Here is a 12,211-nt window from a genome sequence, read left to right on the forward strand (position 1 = left end):
AGGCCCACAGATACGCGGTACATGAAAAGTAAGCGAAAACAAATTAGAAACACAGAAAAAATGAATACACTGTACACCATGATGAGCTACACTGCACCCCTTACTTTACAATATCTATAGCATTAGGATTTTAGGCACAAATAGACAGCTAGACAAAAGCAGCAGTAGCAAGCGGAGAGCATGTTAAAGACAAAGCGGCCATATTAGCAGTAATGCGCATGAGCGAAAAATCCCTCCAGAACTACGAGTGCGTCACATCACATGGGTATGACCGACGCATGCGCAGTCTGAAATCCCGCATAGCAGCGACCAAGTCAGTTGCAAGCATCGTTATGATTAATAGACACATAGGCAAGCGTCTCTGGGACACCCGCGTGTAGTGTAAAAGTGCAATATTAATGGCAAACAAGTTGATTAATGATATTACAGGTTAAACGAGGTTCTTGAATGTGAGCAAGGCGCTTTACGTGCGAATCCTTGCTCCATCAATCCCCTCTTTGATGATATTTACTATCATCACTATTAATGGAAACAGATGCCAACTTCCTTTCTCACATCTCACTCATTTCAATCTCGACAAATTTGTTGTTGAGCCTCTTTTCAGCATCCTTATTAGGATGGAAATTCTTAGCTTTTTTGTATATCTGGTTTCTTAATTCCTCTAATTCCAGCTCATCAACATTCCGTTTCACTCCCCTCCTGTTTACTGTGTACTTCTTTCTGCATTTTTGGCATTTACAGCAAATTATTATAATCAACACAATCAAACTTATTCCAGCTATTGGCACCAGTATTTTTCCAACAAGACTTCGACCTATGTTAGAAAACCAACTACCTACAGAAGAGAGACCATCAGTTAGTCTCTTCCAGGCACTTTCAACCTCCAGTGGTTTGAGTTCTTTTTCTAAATTAGTTATGTTTCGCACATATTTCTTAATTTCTACGTTTTTATCAGGAATGTAAGTGCAACAATGTTACGCCTTCAGCATCCTGCAGACTCCGCCCTCTTTTGCCAATAAGGTATCAAGAGCAAGTCTATTCTGTAAAACTATTGACCTGATCGCAACCATTTCAGTATTGACCAGCAGGAATCCAGCAGCAGTGTCAGTTGATAACCGATCCACTACTGTAGATAATTTGCAAATACGGTGAGTATTCAGAACCACTCCCACTCCAGGTATCAGTGCACTAAATATATCTCCTATAATTTCTCCTACACTTTCACGTCTACTACGTACTAAACCATTAGTATCTTCACTGCTTCCAGCGGCGTTGTTCACATGGTATATTTTCGGGAAGACAATGCCAAAATAGCAGCTTCCATACCAGTGATCCGGCAATTTGAAATAAGCCTTGTTTCCACATATATAATAAATTCCGGGAAACACAGGTTCTGACCCATTTTTGAAACCCCAACCTCCAATTACCTTGTAATTATGATCGCATTCACTGGAACCGATGAATACATTGTTATAATAACTAGTCTTTTCTCTATGAAGACAGAGTTTCCCTTTCCGTTCAAAGTCCAGCAACAGTGCAGGATTAGCTTCGCCATTTGAGGTGCTTTCCATGTTTTCAGCCCATTTAGGAGTTTTCTGTCTCTTATCATTGGCCTTTCTTTGGAAACTCTCCCTTCTCTTTTCTGCCATTTTCAAAAACATTTTCTCTTGCTCATGTAATGAACAAGTTAAATTATCTCTGCATGCTTCATTTAAATCTATGTCACCTATAGTCAGAAAGTATTCTCCCATGTAACGAGTCACTTTGCTTCTAACATGTACAATGTTCAGGTTTCCTCGAATAGGAAGTTCAGAAAAGATTACGTCAGTGTTGAATAGTAGTATTGTAAGGTACTTCTATAAAATAAGCTTGCTAATATACTACAGGAAATTCCATAGGTCAGGGGTAAATGGTGATAGGTCACACCTTCAGCTACAGAAGTAGGAAGCTTCATGCAGACATAACAATTTTCTATTTTCATAGCTTCTACATAATGCACTAAAAGGTTTGCAAAGACATTTAAATGTGTTCTGTTTTTGATTCTGTGAAAATGTAGTCCTTCCTCATCTGGTGCTTCTAAGTCAGGTCTGGTTTGTTTCAGGCTAACTGAATTCTCACGTCTTTCTACACTTCGTGGTGTTTCTTCAGTTTGTACAACTTCTGTGTCTGGCGTCATTGATTTAGTAGGGTACAAGTTAGTATCTTTACTTATCATAAAAGGTGTAAAGACTGTTAGTCCTATCCATATCACTATTACTATTGCTACACTACATAAGCATATTTTACAGCAAGTTTTACAACACTTCCCTCTAGATCTTCCATTCACATTTGAATCAGACATTTTTGCTCACAGGTGGCTTTTCAACCCCTCTTTGTTTCTGAACACAAGAGGCTTACGCAGTTTCACTTTCAAGTTGGGTCTTCTTCTTCAGGACTCAGATCAGCAATCGAATCTTGGTCGCTTTTATCGCTTATTTTAGGATCATCAATTTCTTCCAACACCAAGTAAGTCCATTCAGGACTTCGATAATTTTTGTTTTGTCTTTTTATTCTGGTACTGCGTCTGTTTTGCTGAGTTCCTGCTCTCTGTCTTTCACTAGCAGCTCTTTTTCGGTCTTCTAGTTTTTCTTCTACTGTCTTTAACCTTAGTTTCAGTCTTTTTATGTATCTGGGTTCACTTTTCTTCTTGAGTCTTTTAGCTGTTACTGTAGTTTGGCCCTCCTCACGATCCCTTTTATTTTCGTTCAGTTGTGGCACTGTTACTTCGATGATATCTTTTTCCCTTCCTATCTGACTAGTCCCAGGTCTTTCTTCAGTTTCTTCTGCCTGGTTTCTAAGCTGGCCTTGTTCAGGGATATTTTTGATTTGTCTTTGATTTTCAACTGTTTCAGGCTCTGCCTCCTGAACACGTTCGTCTATTTCTATCTGTTCCTGTTCATGCACTTCGAACCCTTGATTTTCTTCCGCATGAACTTCAGCCCTAATTACTATCTGTCCCTTTTCAGTTTCTGGGGTCTTTGGAGGAGTGTCGATGACTTGGTCTGTCCCTACTTGACCTATTTCTTGATCAGGTTTGATGTGAATCTCGATAACCTGATCTTCTCCTTCTAGTCCTGTCTCATCCTCACTATCCCACTCTCTGTCTAGGTAGGAATACTTTCTGGTTCTTATTGGATCAAGAATCAGATCGTCTGCTGGGAACCATTCGTCTTGACTGGTGCTCGGTAGTTCGATATCAGCTAGTTCCGGACCCTCATCTGGAAACTCCTCAGCTGTACCACCTTCAGCTTCAGTCGCTTCTTCTCCGGTTACCCTCTTGGTATGGCTGGCATGGATCCACTTTGGCACGCCTGCGCACTTCACGGCAGTTGTAGTCACAAGGATCACCTGTCTCGGTTTTCCCCACTTTGGTCCGAGGCAACTCTTCCGGGTGTGTTTCTTCAACACAACCCAATCACCAGGTTTCAGTTTATGGGCTGGAGTTGTTGGCCATTCGACAGCGTCCTCCCCAATCTGGTGAGAGATAGAACGCACTTGGTCACTCAGCTGCTTGCAGTATTCTAGTACCAAATCATCAGAAATACTAAGCAGTTTGTGTCCAGGTACCCATGCCTGTCGCATCACTCTTCCCATTAGTACTACATGGGGGCTCAGGCCTGTCTTTCGGTTTGGAATGCTTCTCAATCCCATCAGGACAAGGGGTAAAGCTTCTATCCAGTTCAATCTTGTAGAGTTACACATCTTTGCCAATCTTGATTTTATAGTGCCATTCACCTGTTCAACTATTCAAGAAGCCTCGGGATGATATGCACAGTGCAGTTTTGGCTCAATCTTGAATGCTTTATAGAGTTCTGTTAAGATTTCGTTGGCAAAATTCCCACCTCTGTCTGTTTCAATTGTTTCTGGAAAACCAAACCTATGTATTAGCTCCCTTAGTAACAATTTGGCTACAGTAATGGCATCATTTTTCTTTGCTGGGTAGGCCTCCACCCATCTTGAGAATAGGCAAACTATAACTAGGACATACCTATATCCTTTGCACATGGGTAACAGAATAAAGTCTGCTTGTAGTCTGACGAAGGGACCTTCTGCCTTTCCAATCGTACTCTGGTCTACTACTGTTCTTTTCCCTGGGTTAAATTGCTGACAAACCAAGCACCTTTGGCAAAGCATCTCTGCAATGTTTCTAAACTTTGAATTGTAAAACACTTCATGTAACATACGGCACATCGCATCCCTCCCGATATGTGTGTCTCCATGTATCATTCTGGCCATTGGAGCAACCATGCTGTCTGGTAATACAGGCATACCCGTTTTATTAACCATAACACCATCCCTGTCCCTGGGTTGACATCCATCTGTATCCCATCTCTGCTTTTCCTCCTCCTCTGCTGCCTGCTGCAACTCTTTCAGTTCCCTCCAAGTAGATACATTCTCAAACACCATAAGTTGGCAGCTGTTTCCGCTTCCCCACAATTTAATTTTTAGGGACATTTTGTATCGGGCACAATATTGGGCAATTTGGTCAGCATATCGATTTCCGGCTGTCACATCGTTGTTACCAGATTTGTGAGCAGCACATTTGACCACCGCCAATTCTTTGGGTAACTGGATTGCTTCCAGTAGGATTTGTACCACTTTTCCATTTCTGATAGGGGTACCTGAGGAAGTCATGAATTCTCTTTGCAACCATAGCTGGCCGAAGTCATGAACAACCCCGTAACCGTATTGGCTATCAGTGTATATGGTTACTCTCTTATTTTTCCCTTGTTTGCAAGCTCTTGCCAATGCAATTAATTCAGCTACTTGGGCAGATTTTATTTCACTTAAGTAGGATGCCTCTAGGGTCGTTTCTAGTGTGACTACGGCATAGGCAGCACTCAACCCTCCATCCTCATGCCTCAAGCAGGAGCCATCCACAAACATCACAAGGTCTTCTACAGGTAAAGCTGTTTCTTTTATATCAGGACGTGGCTTGGTGCTAAATTCAGTTAAGTCAATGCAGTTATGTTCAATTTCACCCTCCACTTCTGCATTTTGGGTGATGGGTAACAAGGTTGCAGGGTTCAGAATATTACATCGGGAAATTATCACATTCTCTGCACCAATAAGAATTCTCTCATACTTAGTCAGCCGACTAGGTGTGAGATACTGGGTCTTAGTTCGGGTTAGCAGAATCACAACTGAATGTGGAACATATACTGTTACAGGATGTCCCATGACAATGTTTTCACTTTGTTCTAGACTAGTGCACGTGGCAGCTACTGCTTTCAGGCATCCAGGTAATCCAGCAGCCACTGGATCTAGAGTAGCCGAAAAATAGGCCACTGGACGCCTGGTCAGACCATGTTCTTGTGTTAGGACTGAAAGTGCACAATTGTCTCGTGTATCACAAAACAATTCAAAGTTCTTGGAATAATCTGGCATTCCTAATGCAGGAGCTGAGCACAGACAATTTCGCAATTTTATCCAAGCTGTCATACTTTCGTCATCCCAACTAACTGGATCTTCTACTCCTTTCTTGGTCATTTTTATCAATGGTTTGGCTAAAACAGCAAATCCCACAATTCATTGTCTGCAGTATCCTACAACTCCTAGGAACATTCTGTCTTCCTTCTGGGTTCTAGGTAACTCCATATCTCGAATTATTCTAATTCTTTCTGAAGTGACCCTTCGGATACCTTTTTCTATCTGGTGCCCCAGATATTTCACTGAGTTTTTACAGAACTGCAATTTGTCAGGTGATACTTTATGTCCTCCCTTGCCTAGATGATTCAATAAGGCAATGGTATCAGTGACACAGTCGTTTCGACTTTTAGACGCCACCAGAAGGTCGTCTATGTACTGGACCAAAACAGATTCTTTAGGCAGAACTAGTGATTCAAGGCATCTTTTTAGAATCTGATTGAAAATCGAAGGACTCTCTGTGTACCCCTGGGGGACACGATTCCAAACGTAGACATGACTGTCAAATTCAAATGAGAAAATAAATTTGCTGTCTGGATGCAATGGGATGGAAAAGAATGCGTGACATAAGTCAATAACGGTAAACCATTCCGCATTCCATGGAATCTGGTACAAAATCACTGCAGGGTTCGGTACAATAGGACAGCAAGGTACAACAATCTGGTTTACCTTTCGCAGGTCCTGCACTACCCTGTACTTTCCGCTAGGCTTTTTAATTCCAATTATGGGAGAATTACAAGGACTGCTCATTACTTCCTGTATTATGCTTGCCTCTAGCAACCTATTTACTTCAATTGCGACTCCAGCTTTCACTTCTGCACTCATTTTATACTGTCTGGTTTTCGGGTAAATAGCATTTGTTTTAATGGCTATTTCAACTGGGTCCACATTTGCCATTAATCCTACATCTTTCCCAGTGAAATCCCACACATCTGGTATCACCTTTTGTTGGAGCTCTTCAGGTAAGTCCTGTATTGTCAGTGTCTTAATTTCTGTGTCAGGCCTCAATAACATCAATTTGTACAGGCCATCATCATCTGGGGTCTGAATTTCGATGCCTTTTGGTGTGCAAAAGATGGTACAGTTCATTTTGCACAACAAATCACGCCCCAGTAGATTCACTGGACTAGAATCACAGACAACAAATCTGTGCATTTCTTTGAAGTTCCCTATTGAAATCTCCATTGGTTCAGTTACCGGAGTACTAATTATCTGATTTGACACGCCCACTACTTGGATAGCTTCTCCCGAGAGGGGTAGGTTTGGAAAGTCCACTGTTCTCACAGTTGAACGGGTAGCACCATTGTCCAACAGAAAGGTGACATAATTTCCGTCAACCTTTCCTTCAATGTATGGCCCTGTCTGGTCTACCGGTAAGGAGGCGCCAAGCACGCACTCCTCGTCCTCCCCCTCAGGCCCCGTCAATATGGTTCATCACAGAGGAATGTATCATTTAACAGGAATTGTGAAGTTGCTGCATTTCTCTCATCCCCTCCTTCCCATACCTCGACCCCCTCATTCTGCTGAGCCTGATTCTTGTAATTAGGTCTAGGAGCTCGAGGCAACGGATGCTGTTTTACCTGTTGTTGATTCTTTCGTGGCCCCTCTTTCTGCACCTGTGGATTTAAACCATTTATGGGGGCATTACCAGCCTGCAAATGTGGACACTCGTCTCTCCAGTTCCCTATCTGACCGCACCCATGGCAGGGGAACTTTTTCTTTGCCTCTTCTTTACTCATCTTCACTCGGGGCTTCCCTCCTCCCCAGAGTTAGTGTTTTGAGTATTATTATTAATTTTACTTAACTGTTTCTCTTGTTGTTCAGCCAATTTTACGTGTGCCCACATCACTTTTTCTTTCAGGGCTTTTCTTTTGTTCTCCAATTCATCTTCACAGTACTTAGCGTACTTAAGGACCTCATCTATGGGTTTGCCCTGCCAACAGATTTTATTATCTCTAATCCACTGGGATATTTCAGGTCTCAAACCCAACACGAATCAATAAATGAAATGGGTCATATCCTTCATTTCAATATTATCGATTCCACTGTAGGTCTTGAATACCTGCAGTAGTCTTTCATAGTAGAAGTGCACCGTTTCATCACGATTTTGGGTAGTTCTATCTATTCGGGTCCAATCGGTTTCCTTTGCTGGCACTTTCTCCTTTAGGTATTGTATGACCTTATCATACTTTCTCATTACATCTGGTGAAGGAGCTCCAGTTCTGGAGTCTCTCTCATATTCTTCACTGGGCCAATCAACTGCAATCTTGCATTCTGTCCATAAGTCTACAGGAACTACAATGTCAAAGAACCCATCCAGGTCCTTCAGGAGACATTTTTGGACCTTCACGAATCGCTCAACCTGCCTATACCACTCCACTGGTTTCTCTCGTAATTTTGGGAAATCATTGGTAAATGACACAATATCCTGTCGGGACCAGGGGACATTTACATATTTCCCACCCGGTACTTCTCTCATGGGATACAAGTTTTCTGCCTTGCCCACTTCTTTTAACACATATTCGGAAGTCTTTGGTTTGGCCTTACTGTCTTCCTTTTTCTTTGCCCACCTGGCTTTCCATTTATCTAGATATCCCCATTTCTGCAAGATATTCAGCAATTCATTATCTGTATCTTCTTCCCTGACACATTCATATTTTCTAGATCTTTGTCGGAAAATTCTGCTCTGTATGGTTTCTGTAATACTTTGGATCAACTAACATCTATTCCCATATCCGCGGCTGTGTCCATTAATTTTTCATGGAACACTCTGGTGTTCCGGGTAAGGCTTTTGCTGATAAACAGCAACTCCTCCTCATTAAGAGTATTCAATCTGTCTAATCCCACATTTCCAGCCATTAGTTCCTCCATTTCTATCCTTAGTCTGTAGATGTCTAAAGGTTTGGTTTGGGGAGTTTCTTTTTCTATTTCTCGGGTCCATCGATCTAGTTCTTCCGGAGTCACTACGGTGGCACTCCGAGTCCCTGAAGCTGTTCCAATTAGGACTTCCTTTGCCTTGGTCTGATGTCCTGACCGCGGTACACTGGTTCCGGGTTCCCTTATGGGCAGATCCATTAGGGAAATCACAGACTCGCATTCACTTGCCTGATCATCAACTATGAGCCGTTCTTTTCTTGGTGGGGCTACAATGGGTGTAATAACTGGGGTACTTGGACTAGTCTGTCTATCTCCATAAAGAGGAACAACAGGACCAATAGTCACTGGGATTGTTAGGGGTCAGGACTGGGATTTTTCTGAGCTATGGTCTGAATTAGTTCATTTCGCTGTTTAATCAGTGCTTCTCTTTCTCTTTCATGCAAAACCCTATCCATAGAATTGTCATGCATTACTTTGGGTACTAAAGGAGGGTATATACTCGGGGCAGTTGGGATTGCTAACCCTGGTCTGTCCTCACCAAAAGGTCGGTAATTCGGGACTGCTGTACCAGGTCTGCAAAACTCGTCACTATCACTGGGTCTGCTACCAGTACCAACTACATCTGTCCCACTGGCCCTCCTACTTCTAGGATGTCGGAAAAACGGATTCTTCAAGCTTAGGGGTCCAGACTCTTCAGCATAAGGAGGTGGATTTTTCATTAACAAATCCTCCAGGTATTCATCCTCTGAATCCCCCATGGCCATTAGATGTCGAGTTTTCTCTGTCCTTTTTCCTCCCCCTTGTTCAGTTACCCCAAACATTGGAAACAGTCCCTCAACCATCATATTCTGTCTCCACTGCTTCATCTTTTTCTCTTTTGTTTCTCGCTGTAATTTTGGATACCATTTGCTCACTCCCTTATCCATTTGGGGTCTGTCTCGCTCTAGAGCCTCAATCTCCCATTCCTCTAAAGCACGGGTACTCATAGTACGGCCCGCGGGCCGTCAGCGGCCCGGCAAGCCTTCCCTGGCGGCCCGCAGACCTTGCAGACATGTAGCCGTGTTTAAAAAATTTTTTTTTACAGTGTCAGCAAACACCCCTGCGGCAGCGCGACTCAGACTGCTGCTCTGTTGGGGCCAGGCGATTCCCTTCGTAGTCAGAGTGGGGCTGCAGGGGGGCTAAGAGGTGACAAAGCCTCATTAACATACGAATGGTCTTTTGAAGACCTGTGAAGTGCTCCGGTGAGGCTGTGTTTGTGTGTGTGCCTGCCCAGAAGCTGTCTCAGCCCGGGCACACACGGGCAAGGTGGAAGGAGGGAGACATGGAGGGAAAGGGAGGGCGAGAGACAGGGAGGGAGAGGGAGGGAAGGAGAGTGAGGGCGAGGGAGAGTGCGGGCGAGGGAGAGTGATGGCAGGAGAGTGAGGGCAGGAGAGTGAGGGCAGGGGAGTGAGGGCAGGGGAGTGCGGGCAGGAGAGTGCGGGCAAGGGAGAGTGCGGGCAAGGGAGAGTGAGAGCGAGGTAGGGCAAGGAGAGAGAGGGCGAGGGAGAGTGAGGGAGGGAGAGTGAGGGAGGGAGAGTGTGGGAGGGAGAGTGAGTGAGGGAGGGAGAGTGAGTGAGTGAGGGAGAGTGAGTGAGGGAAGGAGAGAGTGAGGGAAGGAGAGAGTGAGGGAAGGAGAGAGTGAGGGAAGGAGAGAGTGAGAGAAGGAGAGAGTGAGGGAAGGAGAGAGTGAGTGAGTGAGGGAGAGTGAGTGAGGGAAGGAGAGAGTGAGGGAAGGAGAGAGTGAGGGAAGGAGAGAGTGAGAGAAGGAGAGAGTGAGGGCGAGGAGAGAGTGAGGGCGAGGGGAGAGGGAGGGCGAGGGATAGGGAGGGCGAGGGAAGGAGAGAGCGAGGGAAGGAGAGAGCGAAGGAAGGAGAGAGCGAGGGAAGGAGAGAGTGAGGGAAGGAGAGAGTGAGGGAAGGAGAGAGTGAGGGCGAGGAGAGAGTGAGGGTGAGGGGAGAGGGAGGGCGAGGGATAGGGAGGGTGAGGGATAGGGAGGGAAGGAGAGAGCAAGGGAAGGAGTGAGCGAGGGAGGGAGAGAGTGAGGGAAGGAGAGAGTGAGGGAGAGTGAGGGAAGGAGAGGGAAGGAGAGAGAGGGAAGGAGGGAGAGGGAAGGAGGGGGAGGGAAGGAGGGGCAGGAAGGAGAGAGCGAGGGAAGGAGAGAGCGAGGGAAGGAGAGAGCGAGGGAGGGAGAGCGAGGGAGGGAGAGTGAGGGAGGGAGAGTGAGGGAGGGAGATTGAGGGAGGGAGAGTGAGGGCAGGAGAGTGCGGGCGAGGGAGAGTGAGAGCGAGGTAGGGCCAGGGAGGGAGAGGGAGGGAGAGGGAGGGAGAGTGAGGGAGAGTGAGGGAGGGAGAGTGAGGGAGGGAGAGTGAGGGAGGGAGAGTGAGGGAGGGAGAGCGAGGAAGGGAGAGGGAGGGAGAGCGAGGGAGGGAGAGTGAGGAAGGAGAGAGCGAGGGACAGAGAGAGTGAGGGAAAGAGAGAGTGAGGGAAGGAGAGAGTGAGGGAAGGAGAGAGTGAGGGAAGGAGAGAGTGAGGGAAGGAGAGTGATGGAGGGAGAGAGAGGGAGGGAGAGTGAGGGCAGGAGAGTGAGGGCAGGAGAGTGTGGGCGAGGGAGAGTGAGAGCGAGGTAGGGCCAGGGAGGGAGAGTGAGGGAGAGTGAGGGAGAGTGAGGGAGGGAGAGTGAGGGAGGGAGAGCGAGGGAGAGTGAGGGAGGGAGAGGGAGGAGAGAGTGAGGGAAGGAGAGAGTGAGGGAAGGAGAGAGTGAGGGAAGGAGAGAGTGAAGGAGTATGAGGGAAGGAGAGTGAGGGAGGGAGAGGGAAGGAGGAAGAGGGAAGGAGGGAGAGGGAAGGAGAGTGAGGTAAGGAGAGTGAGGGAGCTGGCCAAGAGTGAGGGAGGGAGACGGAGTAAGGGAAGGAGACAGAGTGAAGGAGGGAGACAGAGTGAGGGAGGGAGACGGAGTGAGGGAAGGAGACAGAGTGAGGGAGGGAGACTGAGTGAGGGAGACAGAGTGAGGGAGGGAGACAGAGTGAGGGAGGGAGCGGGAGACCAAGGGAAGGAGGGAAAGGGAAGGAGGGAAAGGCAAGGAGAGGGAAGAAGGGATAGGGAAGGAGAGAGGGAGACATAGGGAAGGAAGGAGAGAGGGAGACTGAGGGAAGGAGGGAGAGGGAAACAGAGTGAGGGAGAGGGAAACTGAGGGAGAGGGAAACAGAGTGAGGGAGAGGGAAACTGAGGGAGAGGGAAACAGAGTAAGGGAGAGGGAAAAAGAGATGGAGAGGGAGTTAGAGATGGAGAGGGAGACATAGAGAGTGAGACATTCAGAGTGAGTGAGACAGAGGGAGAGAGGGAGTGAGACAGTTGGAGTGAGTGAGAGAGGGAGAGAGACAGTTGGAGTGAGTGAGAGAGGGAGAGAGGGAGTGAGCGAGACAGAGGGAGAGAGGGAGTGAGACAGAGGGAGAGAGAGAGTGAGACAGAGGGAGAGAGGGAGTGAGACAGTCAGAGTGAGGGAGACAGACGGAAACAGAGAGACAGAGGGAGAGGGAGGGAGGGAGGGAGATTGAGGAAGAGAGAGAAAGACAGAGAGAGAGAGAGAGAGAGAGAGAGATGTGTGTATGCCGGGTCTGGTGGCTCAGTGTACGAAGGCGTCCGCTGCAGGGACCTGTGATCAACCTCTTTTTTGTTGTTGCTCTAGCCCCGCCCCTTCCCCCACTGACCCCGCCCCCATCGGTGCGGCCCTCGGACATAAACCACACTGTAAATTTGGCCCCCAAGAGAAAGTTTGTGAGTACCCATGCTCTAAAGCTTCATATTGCATTAATCTGGGTCGGGGGTGTAA

The sequence above is a fragment of the Lissotriton vulgaris genome, chromosome 11, assembly GCF_964263255.1.
Source record: "Lissotriton vulgaris chromosome 11, aLisVul1.2, whole genome shotgun sequence".
Taxonomy (NCBI): domain Eukaryota; kingdom Metazoa; phylum Chordata; class Amphibia; order Caudata; family Salamandridae; genus Lissotriton; species Lissotriton vulgaris.